Here is a 13,994-nt window from a genome sequence, read left to right as displayed (position 1 = left end):
GCACGTCCATGGGGCATGGGAGATCTTTAAATCCCATAACCCTTACAGATACCAAAGATAAAAGACTAGCTTCTGGAATGTCCAAGAACTACACCATATAGACTTTTAGTACTCATATACAAGACACAAAGGCCAAAATGTCAATGCACCTCTCCAAGTCATTAGAAAGCTTTTAAAATTAAGAACAGAGACAAATGTGTCAAAAGCACCCCAGTTGACTTGCTGGGGGCAGCAGATGTTTAACTGAGGGGAGAACAGAATCAAAGAATTGATCAAATGACCCCTGATCATTTGAGTTTCCCCCAGCCCACTTGATGAAACTAAGGATTTAAGGGACAGGAAACAAAGACAATAAGATATTAGTGTCTTAAGGGAAGTATAATGGAAAGTTTAGACTTCTTTATGCCACTAAGAAATATGAATAAACTCCTCCATTATCAGAATAATTTGATGAAATAATAATGTCTAGCCATTGGTTGATTAAAGGATTATCCATAGGGGCGGCCAGGTAGCACAGCAAGTAAGAGTACCGGCTCCAGTATTGGGACGACCTGGAGATCGAATCCCGGGCTCAGACGCTCAGCACCACACCCAGAAATAACTGGCCGTGTAACCTTGAGCAAGTTACTTAACCCCGATTGCTTAAAAATTAAAAAAAAAAAGGATTATCCATATCCTTGGTTGACCTTAAAAAGCTATCCAGCAATGCAGATAGAGATACTGTCTGGAGTCAAGGGGAGTCATCCTTGGATGTCAAGAATAAAAGATATCTATGGAAGAAAAGCCCACCTCTTGAGAGAGAATTTCTCTTTACTTTCTCTTTTACTTCATTCAGAATTTGATGTGTCTATGGCAGGGAGAGTGTGTGGCAGGATGGAGTGGCAGTGGGGGAAGTTGGTTCTTTTGACTATTGTTTATGCTCCGGCATTTAAGTAAATGCCTTTGCTTTGAGCTGTGTCAAGAGGCTGACTATTATAGGTAAATTTATTAATGGGGGCTTGCAAGATAAATATTTAGGTATGTAGACCCACAAAGCATATCAAACTGGGTGTAGCCTTCTTCCAAAGGATTTAATCTTTTGTCCAGAGGGACTGGCAAATATGTATACACAAATATCAGTTTCCCCTCTACCACAAATATGTGTGCATATATATGCATACATATATGGAGAGAGATGTATATATATATATACATTTAAATTAAATTAAACATGTATACACATATATACACACTCATATATATTACTAGATGGTTATATGTGTGTGTGTGAGTATATACACACACATATAGATATCTATGAAAGAAATAAGGTGAATTAAAACTTAATAGTGATAATTTTTTGAGATTCTTACTACACTTCTTGAGGCAGCTAGAAATACCCTGGGATGTTTCCAAATGACAGGAATGACTGATATAACCATATGAAGTCATTGGGTTTGGAATTAAAATTAGGTGAGGGAAGAAAGCCAGTTTTTGAGGGGAAATTCATAAGGAGCATCCAAACCTTAAATCGGTTCACATTTTTTAATTGTGCACAAAGATGATCTGAGTGTTTGTAAATGAGGCCTCCATGATGATCTTTACTATCCTATTCAAAATAGTTATGTTTAATGATGTGTTTTTATTTTGTCTCGCTATCACTTCACTTGGCTGTTTTACATACATGTGCATGTATGTATATGTGAGATATAAATACACATATATGTATAAACACACATGTATATTTATGCACACACTTATTTGCATTTTTGGAAACTAAAAGTTATTGATGAGGCAAAAAAAGTTTTATTTTCATCATGTAACTATTGTATTTTACAGGGTCAGTTTTCTCCATGATAGGCAAAGCTTAATTTTAAAATAAAAAGTTTAATTGATATGGAAAGAGATGTATATATATTTAAATTAAATTAAACATATATATATATATATATATATATACATATATACACACTCGTATATATTACTAGCAACCAGAACATCAGACCTGCTCCCACAACACTTTGTGCCTCTCTTGTACCCATCATGTTCCATTTTGTGCTGGAGGGTTTTTTTTTTTTAATCTGTCTTGCCTCCCCTTTTAGGTTATAGGCTCCTAGGGGTCAGAAACCATGTCTCATTTTGATTTGCATTTCCTTCAATGTTTAGCACACTGCTTTATTACATAGTAAATCTTTGTTTAATTGAATTGACTCTGGATCAAGATTTTGTCTCTGACAAGAATACCAAGGGAAAGGTAATGAGAGGGCATGGTTATATATTACTATAAATATTCTACAGTGGTGAAGGATGTTGGCCAAACCATGTCCCTGTCATAATAGAGACCACTGAACTTCTCTAACCTGTATCTGTGGATTCCTAAGAGAGCTATTTTTTCCTCCACTCTTCCCATGTAATTAGAACTGTATCAGTAGTTTTTCAAGATAATTTAAATTTAAATTCATGAATAATATAACATTAAAAGAGTATTTTAGACTTACTGATAGGTAGTAAGCACTCCATGACTGGAGGTTGTCAAGGCAGAACTATTGAAGTAGTCAGGAAGATTCCTTTTCTTCCAATTGGACTACATGTTGTCCTTTCCCTCTCTCAGGGTCTCTGACTTTCTGATTCTGTGAATATCTGACAATTATTCAGTCAAATGTTTTTTATTTGTTCTGAACACTCAGAAAAGCAAAATTAGAGATGAAGCCACCGTAAACACTACATTACAAAGGTGGAGATAATATGTTGGCCTGATAATTCCTTTGAGGAAGTCAACTCTAAAATGTTATCTCTTCTCGCGCTCAGAAACTTTCTGGAGATTTGTTCTATTTTGATATTTATAAATTGGTCTGATTATCACATTGTAAGTTTCACAGTGAATTTTTACCAAGGTCAGTGAAATGACCTGAGCAGATGTCATAATAAATACTATTTCTGATCTATCATGTAAAAATTTGTCCAGATACAGATGAATAAACAATATGGATGGCTCTCAAGACACAGACAACCCAGTAGAGTCATTTGGGTGTAATTTAGATGGACTATTGAACTTACTCACTTTAGTTGGAGAGAAAGATAACCTACACCTGATGAGTGAAGCAGACAACAACATAGCAGGCCCGTCCATACTAGATGGCTTCTTCTTCTATACCTTGTACCCACATGCAATCAGTCATGGGGCTGAGATCAATATCAAGACCCAGAGAGGGCTAGATGGTTGCCTTGGCTGTGCTTTTCTGCACATAAGGTTCATCCTGAGTGTGTAGAAATGACAGACTCATCAAGGAACCCAAAGAAGGCTCCTTGCATGTCTGCCTCTCATGTTACTCCCTCTGCTAATGGCAAAAGTAGGCAAGCTGTCAAGTAACCCAAGCATTTCTATCTCTGTCTCACTCTGGAAAGATTTTACCTGCAGGCTTATAAAATCATTTTTCCTAGAATCATTACTTGTAGATCTTGAGCTGCTGATAGCCAACAGCCTCAGCCCTATGACCAGAATTGACCAGTCCTGCTCACTTTTACTGCTGTCTAACTTGCTGACATCCTTGACACCCCAGATTACTGACCTTGTCTTTGGACCTCTTTGTTCCTCCCTCCCTCCCTTCTTTGTTCTCCCTGGATTTGATGTCTCCCTTGCTTAGTCTGTGATGACTCCCTGAACAATGGTTCAAAGTAGAATGCTACTTTGCTAGACTTCCTGGGTCTCCCTTGATAGCCAATCTTGCCCCGTTACTACCCCCTACCATGACATAATACAAATGTCCTATTTTTATAAATGATTTCCTGTTTCTCTTCTCTAGTTCTTTTCCATGCTGTTACTACCACCATCTTTTGTTCAATCAATCAACAAGCATTTATTAGGCACCTACTATGTGCCAGGCAATATGCTAAGTTCTGGGGATACAAAAATAGACCAAAGACTGTACCTGCCCTCAATGAGCCTACAAGCTAATGGTAGAGAGAGATAATATGCAAACAAATGTATACAAAGCAAGCAATATACAAGATAAATAGGAAATAATTAAAAGAGGGAAAGCACTGGAATTTAGAAAGGTTAGAGAAGACTTCCTTTAGAAGGTGGGATTTTAGTTGAGACTTAAAGGAAACCAGGGAGGTCAGAAAGAAAGAGGGAGGGGGTGGCTAGGTAGCACAGTGAATAGAGCACTGGCCCTGGAGTCAGGAGAACCCAAGTGACCTTGGGCAAGTCACTTAACACCAATTGCCCTGCCTTCCCCCTTCCAAAAATCAGAGAGAGAGAGGCAGGGGGGGGGGGGGGGGGGGGGGGGGAGGAGGAGTTCCATGCATGGGGGACAGAGAAAATGGCCACTGCTGAGAGGAGTGTCTTATTTATGGGGTAACCAGGAGGCCAATCTCACTGGATCAAAGAGTATATCTTGTATAAAAAGAAGTAAGAAAGCTGAAAAAGTAGGAGGGGGCTAGGTTATAAAGGGCTTTGAGTACCAAACAGAGCATGTTGTATTTGCTCCTGGAGGCAATAAAAAGCCACTGGAGTTTACAGAGTGGGAAATGGGGCGTGGGGGGCGAGGCTAGGATGAAAGGGGAGGCTAGGATGAAAAGGGATGTGACATAATCAGACCTGGGTTTTTTAGGAAAACCACTTTAGTGGATGAGTGGCAAATGGAGTGGGGAGAGACTTGAGGCATACCCACCAACAGTCAATTGTGGTATGCAAGATGTGAGGTGATGAGGGCCTATACTAGAGTGTTGGAGGAGAAAAGGTATTTGAGAGATTTTGCAAAGGTAAAATCAACAGACCATGGCAATAGATTGACTTTGGGTGTGTGGGGAAGGGGTAAGAGATAGTGAGGAATCCCCAGTGATTCCTGGGTTGTGAGCTTGAGGGACTGGAGGAATGATAGTGTCCTCTATAGTAACAGGGATGGGGAATGGTTTGGGAGAAAGATAAGAAGGATGTTTTGAACCTTTTGAGTTTGTATCTGCTGGATATCCAGTCTGAGATGTCTGAAAGGCAGTTGGAGAAGAGAGATTGGGACAGAAAGGCAGGTTTTCAAATCAGTGGTATAGAGATGGTAATTTAATTCCATGGGAGTTGATGAGATCACCAAGTGAAATGGGAAGAAGAAAAGAGCAACCAGGACAGAACCCTGAGGGATACCTATGGTTAGAAGGCATAGTAGAAGATCTAGTAGAAAAAGCAGAGAAGAAGTAGTCATATAGGTAGGAGGAAAACCAGGAGAGAGTGGTATCCTGAACACCTAGAGAGAAGAGAGTATTAAGGAGGAGAGAGTGATCAATAGTGTCAAAGGCTATAGAGGTCCAGGAGAATGAGGACTGAAATTTGGCAATTTCAGTCATTAGTAACTTTGGAAAGAGCAGATTCAGTGGAATGATAAGGTCCAAAGCCAGATTGTAAAATGTTAAGAAGAGAGTATGAAAAGAGAAAATGGGGGTACCTATTGTAGATGATCTTTTCTTTTTCTTTTTTTTTTGGAGGGGGGAAGGTAGGGCAATTGGGGTTAAGTAACTTGTCCAAGGTCACTTGCTAGTTTTTTTGTTAAGTGTCTGAGGCTGCATTTAAACTCAGGTCCTCCTGACTCCAGGGCTGGTGCTCTATTCACTGTGCCACCTAGCCACCCCGTAGATGATCTTTTCAAGGAGTTTACCTATAAGCAGCAGAAAAAATATGGGATGATAGTAGAGTCAAAAGGATCAAGTGAAATTATTTTCAGACTGGAGGAAAGACATGTTTGTAGACAATAGGAAATGAACCAGTAGAGAGGATTTCAGTAAGAGCTAATAGGTAGAAAAAGTGGAAGAGGAATAGATTTAAGATGAAGGGAAGTGTGTTGCTTTTATGGAACAAGCATTATAGAGGGCACAATGGAACTAAATGGAGTTAGGATGGAACTTTGATTTGGGAGGGTTGAGGAAGATGGGAATGAGGAATTAGATGATGTAATGCCAATCATGGCAGCACACCTGAGGACTACTGCTGTGAATATTTGTAAGGGTCTAATCACATAGTATAATCAACTCTTACACAATTAGGGGCTCCCAGGCTAGGATCTTCCCTAGCACAGCACATTTTTAAGGGGTAGCAGAAAACACCAACACCATCCACCCCTAGGTCATAGTAAGTCACAATATCCTCAATCAATACACAGTGTCCAAGTAAAGTCCTCTCTCATCTTAACTTGAGGCTGACTTCCAAACCCCACAGCTCCTTTTCTATGGGCCAACTGTTACCATCTCCTACCTGAGTCCACATGCAAGCAGGTCTCTGCCCCTGCTCCTTGTCTCAGCTCATGGGGACTGCTCCACTCCAAGCTCTTCCTGCTTCTGCCTGACAGCAGGCTCCAGGGGCTCCTACCCACAGCTTCTATTTCTAGGAAAACAAAGTTTAACATGGCTACAACAATATTTATACACATTACCAGCACTAGAAATCAATGCAGATCAATGAGCACCAAGGGATGGCTAGGTGGCACAGTGAATAGAGCACTGGCCTGGAGTCAGGAGGACCTGAGTTCAAATTCAGCCTCAGATATGTAACACTTACTAGCCGTGTGACCTTGGGCAAGTCATTTAATCCCAATTACCCTGCCTAACCCCCTCCAAAAAGCAAAAACAAAACAAAATAAAACAAAAAAACCCAGAGGGAGCATTAGCATCACAAACATTCTTTCTGTTAGGCATCCACAAACAAGTTCCCCTAGTTTGCCCACACTTATTTCTCTCTCTCAGCTCTGCTTCTCTCGCTACTCTCTCCTTTCCCTCCAAGCAATATAATATATATTGTTTCCAATCAAAGACTCTTGATTCAATCAAAGGTATTTGATTGGCTAGAATTCACATACAAGTCTCTGATTGGCTAAAACTCAGTCCAGAAAACCAGCAAAAAATCCTGCTTTGCTTGCCATAATAGATAGTAAGGGGTGGGAAAAGGGGGTTTGGATGATGATCTACAGGAGTTCGAGGTCACTGGGATGTAAAGGGTTTGATCAGGTGTGAAAATGTTCATCAGAGTGGAGGGTACCACTCCTCTACCCTCAAAGACAGGTAGAGGCAGGAGATCAAGGCTTGAAGTCAAAGAGTCAAGGAGTTTAACGACTAAGCTGGCAGCAGGAAATAGAAGATACCCTGAGCTCATACAGATGGAAGTGGTTTCTTTGGGGTAGATACCCAGCCTGGCCCCAAGAAGCCTTCCTTGGGGACACACTGCCCTTGGCAGGAGATGGAAGGTTCAGGACACTAGCACTCCAGAGGTCTGAAGTCTTCTCACCTGGAGTGACAGGCCATGAAGTGGCAGCAGGAAGTGATTTTTTTTTTTTACTAAGTGGTTTATTTACTATTTACTGAGATAGAACTCTATATATCCCACTAATAAATGATGCTAAGGGGAAGTTAATGAGTAATTGAAAGTGTGCTTCCTTGGAATCAGGAAGAACTAGGATCAGATCAAATAAGAATTACCTAGTCAAGTCAACAAGTCTTCGCAAAGTAAAGAACACTTATTGAGTTCCAAGCACAAAGTCATAGAAAGGGGTTGCACAAATTGCCTTGGTGGAGCTAATAATGAAAATGTTGCTAACATGTAAATAGCACTTTGCAATTTGCCAGACGCTTTGAGTTATATGATCCTCACAGCAACCCTGTGAGGTAGGTGCTGTTATTATCTTTGTTTTACAAATAAGGAAACTGAGACTCAGAGAGGTTCAGTGACTTGCCCAGGACTACATGGTTAGTAAGTTTTTGAGGCCAGATTTGAACTCGTGTCTTCCTGATTCCAAGTCCAGCATTCTATCCACTACACCACAGCTCTGTGCTAAGAAAAATAACAGCTTTAACCTATTTTGTTAAATAAAAGTTTAGAGAATGGAAATTATAAAGAAGCAAGTGGTACTTGGGGATTAGTAGTGAGATAATAAATTGTTCTTTCCTTATAATTTAAGCCAGGAACATCCTAAGAGATTCATTTATAGCAGTATTTTGGCTATAAGTATTCACCATTTGATTTTCTTTTTTTTTTTTTAGACAGGAAATAAGTGAATAAATGATCAACCACAATTATGCCCTGAATTGTGCCTCTAAAGAGAGATCATATATTTTTACTTCTTTAAAAAACTCTCATTAGGAAGATGTTGGAGAGGGAGACATAAATGTAATAGGTTAGATAGCTGGGCAATTATATCTCATTGCCACTCCGATCAATTGTTCTATCAATGAATATTTACTGCATCTACTCTGTGCCAGCCCTGTGGTAGGGAGCATGGGGGACTACAAATATGTATGTGATGCAGCCTTTAAAGACTTCCAAATCAAGGGAGATGAGACACATGAGAAGAGCAGTAACAGTCCAAACTAATATTTATTATTAAGTGTCAGGGACTTGTCGTGGCCTGTGACCAACACTAGGTAAGTTCAGACAAAAGAGAGAATACCGTGGGCTCAGACAGGTAAGATAGGCTTCACTCCTAATCACATAATGAAAGAAAGCTATTTCTAAGTCACTAGAAAATTTTTCAGTTAAACTTGTGATCTACTCCTAAGAAGGTCATATCTACAAAGGGCCGCTATTCTTTTTTTTTTTTTTTTTGCTTTTTGGAGGGGAAATTGGGGTTAAGTGACTTGCCCAAGGTCACACGGCTAGTAAGCGTTGAGTGTCTGAGGCTGGATTTGAACTCAGGTCCTCCTGACTCCAGGGCTGGTGCTCTATTCACTGGACACCTAGCCACCCCCTGGGCCACTATTCTTAGTCAGAATTAGTCAATTCTGAAATTATCAGAGTTGAGTGGTAGGTGATGGCTTGATAGATGGAGAGAAGGGGTGCAAAGAAGGAAATAAGCATTTATTAAGCTCCTACTATGTGCTAGGCACTGTGCTAAGTGTTTACAAATATTATCTCATTTCACCCTTGTTGAATCAAATGAGATAATATGTGACACAGTGGACAGAACATCCAGCCTGGAATCAAAAAGACCTTAGTTCAAATCATGACTTAGAGACTTAGTGGTTACGTGACCCTGAGCAAGTCACCTCACTTGTTTGTCTCACTTACCTCAACTGTAAAATGGGAATAACATCAGCATCTACTTTGCAATGTTAATGTGATGATCAAATCAAATGAGATGATATTTGGAAAGTGCTCATCCCAGTGCCTGGCATATAATAGACATACAAATGTTTATTTCCTTCCCGTCCCCTGAATCATAAATAGCCAAATTTCCCTGGTCATCACACTTACCAAAATCACTAGATGTGACCAAGTTATTTCTCTCATTACTATAATCATTAAATATGCTATTTGTCATCTGATTGATTTTGTAGCAGTTGCCCTTCAAACCGCTCACTAAAGGGAGATCACATAAAAGAACACTGAAGCTTATGGGACAGCAAAAATCATCACACATCATAGGGAGCTTATGTGATTTAGACTTGCAGAGAAACCCTTGAAAGGGTGAAGCAAATAAAAAGAGATCTTGGCACTGCCAAACAGAGCAGGAGCTGTAGGAGTGACTCATAGTCATCTCTCCCTTCTCTGAATAGTCTGGCACATAGTAGGAATTTAACAAATGCTTAGTGAGTGACTGATGACTCAGACTGTTATTGACTATAACACCTATTTAGATTTTGCACACTAATTTTCTGTCTCCAGGTAAATCTCTAAGGGCAGAGACTACATATTCTTCTTCTGTATTCCCCATATCACCAAGCATTGTTCTTGTTGGTTGGTGTGGATGAGTATTCACTTTATAAAATGCCACTAGATTCTTTTAATTCTAAACTTGGGGACTTTTTACCTGGAAGGGACCTTAGAGATTACCTAGATCAGAAGTCCTTAGCTTTTTTAATTTCACAGACCCCTCTGGAACTCTCCTGAAGCCCATGGACTTCTCAGAATAATGATTTTGAATGCATATACAAAATACATAATATTTAAAAGGAAACTAGTTACATTATAATACAGTTAACCGTGTGTGTGTGTGTGTGTGTGTGTGTTACACAAGCTTAGAGACTCCAGGTTAAGCGCTTTTGATCTAAACCAACCTCTTTATTTTATAAGTTAGGAAACTGAAACCAGCATCTCCTGATACTAAATTCAGTATGTCCCCCCCATTATACCAAACTGCCTCTCCATTGCCAGATCACTTAGTGCATTTAAAATAGTATTCTGTTTATAGAAATTATGTTTACATACAACTTATCACAAACACATACATTTAGTCAGGCAAGAAGCACCAATGCTATATATGATTCCTAAAGTCAGAATCCTTCTTGCACATTATGAGGCATGAGCAGCCAGGTAGAACATCAACTGCCAGGCAGCTCTGGGAAATGACTCCTTTACAAGCCACTGCATCTTGGTAATTCAATTGTAATGATGGGATAATGATGGGATTTTTGCTTAAAATCTACTCATGCACATTCCAGCAAACTTTCAGTTGGTCACATCCAAATCAAGGTAAAGACAGAATGGAGAGCCAAAACCAACAAAGGGACACAATTTCTTTATCCAAAAGATGTGTCCCTGAAAATATGCTTATAAATCAAAGATTTGGAAATAAAAATTATCCTTAAAATGCTCTAAAGAAAGCAAGTTCCCTCATTTTAACAATGTGGATATTAACATATGCATAATACCTCTCTGGGGTAATTGTAAGACCCTTTCTAGAACACCTCTCCCATCCTACCTTCTATATCACCATAATCTGCCCAATTGGACAATAAACTCTTGGAGGCAGGGGTTATCTTCCTTTCTTTTGTATTCCCAAACCCTAAATGCAATCTCCAATTTTATAATTTGTATCATGGGTCTTCTAGTGCAGAACCACATGACCTCTTGCTTGGACTTTTTTAAATAGCCTCCTAATTGGTATTTCTGCTTCTAGATTCATCCTTCTCCAATTCCTCTTCCACATTGCTGCCAAATTGATATTCCCAAAACAGAGCTCTTGCCATGTGATTCCCCTACTGGAAAATTTTATAACCATAGATTTTTGAGTTGGCAGGTACTTTAGAGATCATCTACTCCAACAATCAATTGTATGTTATGGATGAGGAAAATGAGACTCAGATAAGTGAAATGACCAGATCAAAGTCGCAGAGCTAGTAGTTAGTAGAATCTTAGATTCAAAGCCAGGTTCTTGGTCCCCAGATCTATCCGTTTTTGCAGCATGCTAGTCAATTCCCTATTGCTTTTAGGATAAATACAAAATCCTCAACCATGAATTTAATGCCTCCCAATATTGTTTCTATTCATCTTTCTAATCTTTTTTATGGGGGTATGGGACCAGGACCCAAAAAATTCGACCCAGCTTATGAACTTTCTCACTCATCCCCACCTAGACACTCAATAATCCTTTCCTTATGTCTCCTACATAGTCCAACCCTTCATTCTTCCCTGCCCCTAACCCAGCCCAGCTCCTCATTTTCTGTTACCTCTGGACCACCTCAGGCTATTTGCCACTCCTTGATCCCATTCAAATCTTCCTACAATCTTTTTCTGTATTAAAAAAAAAAAGCCAGTCTTGTCCCTACCAAATGCACAAGCTCATTATGAATCTTGCCAACCCCAAGTGGTTTTAATAAACTACTTGAACTGAACGATGGCTTGAGTGGTCAAATTCTTTCCATGCAGACCCACACCCTTTGCCCTTGCATTCCAGGGTTCCCAAGAGCCCTAGACAACAGCATTATTTCATATTACTCCCTTTCCTACACTGTCCATTTCAGTGAAACTGACTTGCTGGATGTTCACCAGTACACAGCACTTCATTCTCCCCTTCTCCCCTTCACCCTGTAGAATCCCTAGCTTCCAATAACAACAACAACCAACATCTATATGGTGCTTTAAGTTTTGCAAAGCACTTTCCAAAAAGTATCTTATTCTTCCTCATAACTACCCTTGGAGATAGGTACTATTCTAATTCCCATTCTCATAGAGGAGGACACTAAGGCAGACAAAGTTTAAATGACTTGTCCTGGATCATACAACTAGTTAGTGTCAGGATTTGAATCTCCTACACAATTTTTGCTCCCTTCTACACAATGCCTTTCCAGTCCTCCACCCCCATGCCCCAGCTGTTCTATTCAGGCTCTCTCTATTCTGAAATTGCCTTCTATAACTTCCTATGTACTTTCACATTTACCTATGCATATGTGCTATATGGCACCATCAGAATGTAAGTTCCTTGATGGCAGGGACTTTTTTAGTTTTTGTCTTTTTATTTTCAGCACCTAACACAATGATCTGCACATAGTAGGGGCTTGATCAATATTTGCTGAATTGGATTGAAATTCGGACCTTAATTGTATGCTTATGAATTTAGCTTCACCAAGGAGAGGACTGGAGAGTGGCTAGATATGACAATGCATCTTTTTTCCTTCAATTTTTGTTAAAATACTTTGTGTGTCCTATTCAAATTTTCTGAATTCCTTTTATACTCTTATTTTTTACAAGCATCCATGACCATATGCTTAGAGAGCAATTTGCTCTTCTGTCTCTATTGTGTTACCATTATTAACTAATGACATGGTTTTCTTTCCTTTTCCCTGTGTGGAGCCAATTTTAAAAACAAGCCTAACGTGTCGGTGTCTTTAGGGTTGTCATTATCTTCATACCCTTTAAATTTTGCCAGCTCCTCTGGCCATGCCATTTATCTTACTAACTTTATAAGGCAGTAAGCATGGTGAACAACCAGCCCCCAGTTACACAACTCCCAAATGTTTATCATTTCAAACCCTTCAGTAGGCTGACCTTCTTCCTAATTTCTTTCACCCTACCTCCTCCCTCTCCTTTCTTCTGTAGATACTCATTAACTCCTGCCATTCCTCTAAAATCATTATTTGTATTTTTATCTCTATAGCTTCCCTAAGGGGATTGGAGTAATGTGTTTTGTCAGTAGAAACAATCTAATACATATTTTAAATGGGCATTGCTCATTTTACTGCTAAAAAAAAAAAAAGAAAATCATTTTAACATAATTAAAATTGCTTAGTAAGTCAAATAACATTTTCAGTAATGAACTAAAATGTCAGAGCCTTTTAACAATTATGAGGCACATAACAAGCACTAAGTACCTGAGCAGTCTTTGCAATGTCCACAGTGGACTCAGTTTTAGTTAAGTATGAATATAAATAGAATGTATGCTCCATGAAGATAGGAATTGTTTACTTTTTATAGCACCTAGCATAGTGCCATGTATATAATAAGCACTTACTAAATGTTTGTTAAATTGAATTGAACAAAAATTGTATGATCTTATCCAAACTTTCTTTGGATTTTAGATTTCCCATAGCACTTAGTACAGTACTCAACACAAGATAGGGGATTAATAAATGTTTTTTTAATTCAAATTCATTCATATGAATGAATAGTATTTTGTATGAAAAGGGGTTTGTTTCATCTCCTCTCAATTAATCTTTGGTTTTTAGCATACAACACAAGTTAGGGGATTATTAATAAATGTTTTTTTTATTCAAATTCATTTCAATGAATGAATGAATGGTATTTTGTATGGAAAGGGATGTTTCATCTCTTCTCAATCAATCAAGAAATATTTATTAAGCACCTACTAAGTACCAGGAACTGTGCTAAGTGCTGGAGAAACAAATAGCAAGGAAAAAAAGAAAAAAGAAAGACAATCCCTGCCCAAAAGAAGATTACAATTTAATAGGGGAAGACAACACACAAAGGGAAGCTAAAGGGGTGTGGGGGTGGTACTTGTGAAGGCACCATGGTGCAGAAGTTAATCAAAGAAATAGTGCAGCCCCGTGAGAAATGAGATGTCTGAGCTGGGCTCCCTCCTGAAATGGAAGTTTGGAGTGCATGGCCCCAACCTTCCAATCAGAGAAGCTGAGAGTAGTTTGGAGATAAATGAGTAGAGGAGAGAGTGAGGTAGAGACAGACAGACAGAGGGGGGAAGGGGGAGGGGCAGAGGAAGGGGGGAGAGACAGAGGGAAAGGGGAGGGAGAGGGAGAGACAGGGAGAGAGGGAGAGAGAGAGAGAGAGAGAGAGAGAGAGAGAGAGA

The 13,994-nt window shown here is 39.3% G+C and overlaps 1 protein-coding gene and 1 long non-coding RNA gene across 2 annotated transcripts in view; one reads left to right on the top strand and one right to left on the bottom strand.

Moving 5' to 3' along the window:
* CLSTN2 (calsyntenin 2) overlaps window positions 1-13,994 on the top strand; it is a 982,335-nt gene that overhangs the window by 844,176 nt on the left and 124,165 nt on the right. The gene's annotated exons all lie outside the window — the stretch shown is intronic.
* LOC138142824 (uncharacterized) overlaps window positions 1-13,994 on the bottom strand; it is a 47,553-nt gene that overhangs the window by 24,896 nt on the left and 8,663 nt on the right. The window contains exon 2 of the long non-coding RNA XR_011163547.1: window positions 6,221-6,349. This is a non-coding gene — a long non-coding RNA (uncharacterized lncRNA). The remainder of the gene's footprint in view (window positions 1-6,220; window positions 6,350-13,994) is intronic.

This window comes from Petaurus breviceps, unplaced genomic scaffold (genome assembly GCF_028583685.1).
Source record: "Petaurus breviceps papuanus isolate PSGF00001 unplaced genomic scaffold, PetGlider_PUasm1.0 90604, whole genome shotgun sequence".
Taxonomy (NCBI): domain Eukaryota; kingdom Metazoa; phylum Chordata; class Mammalia; order Diprotodontia; family Petauridae; genus Petaurus; species Petaurus breviceps.
This window is presented reverse-complemented; position numbering and strand designations above follow the sequence as displayed.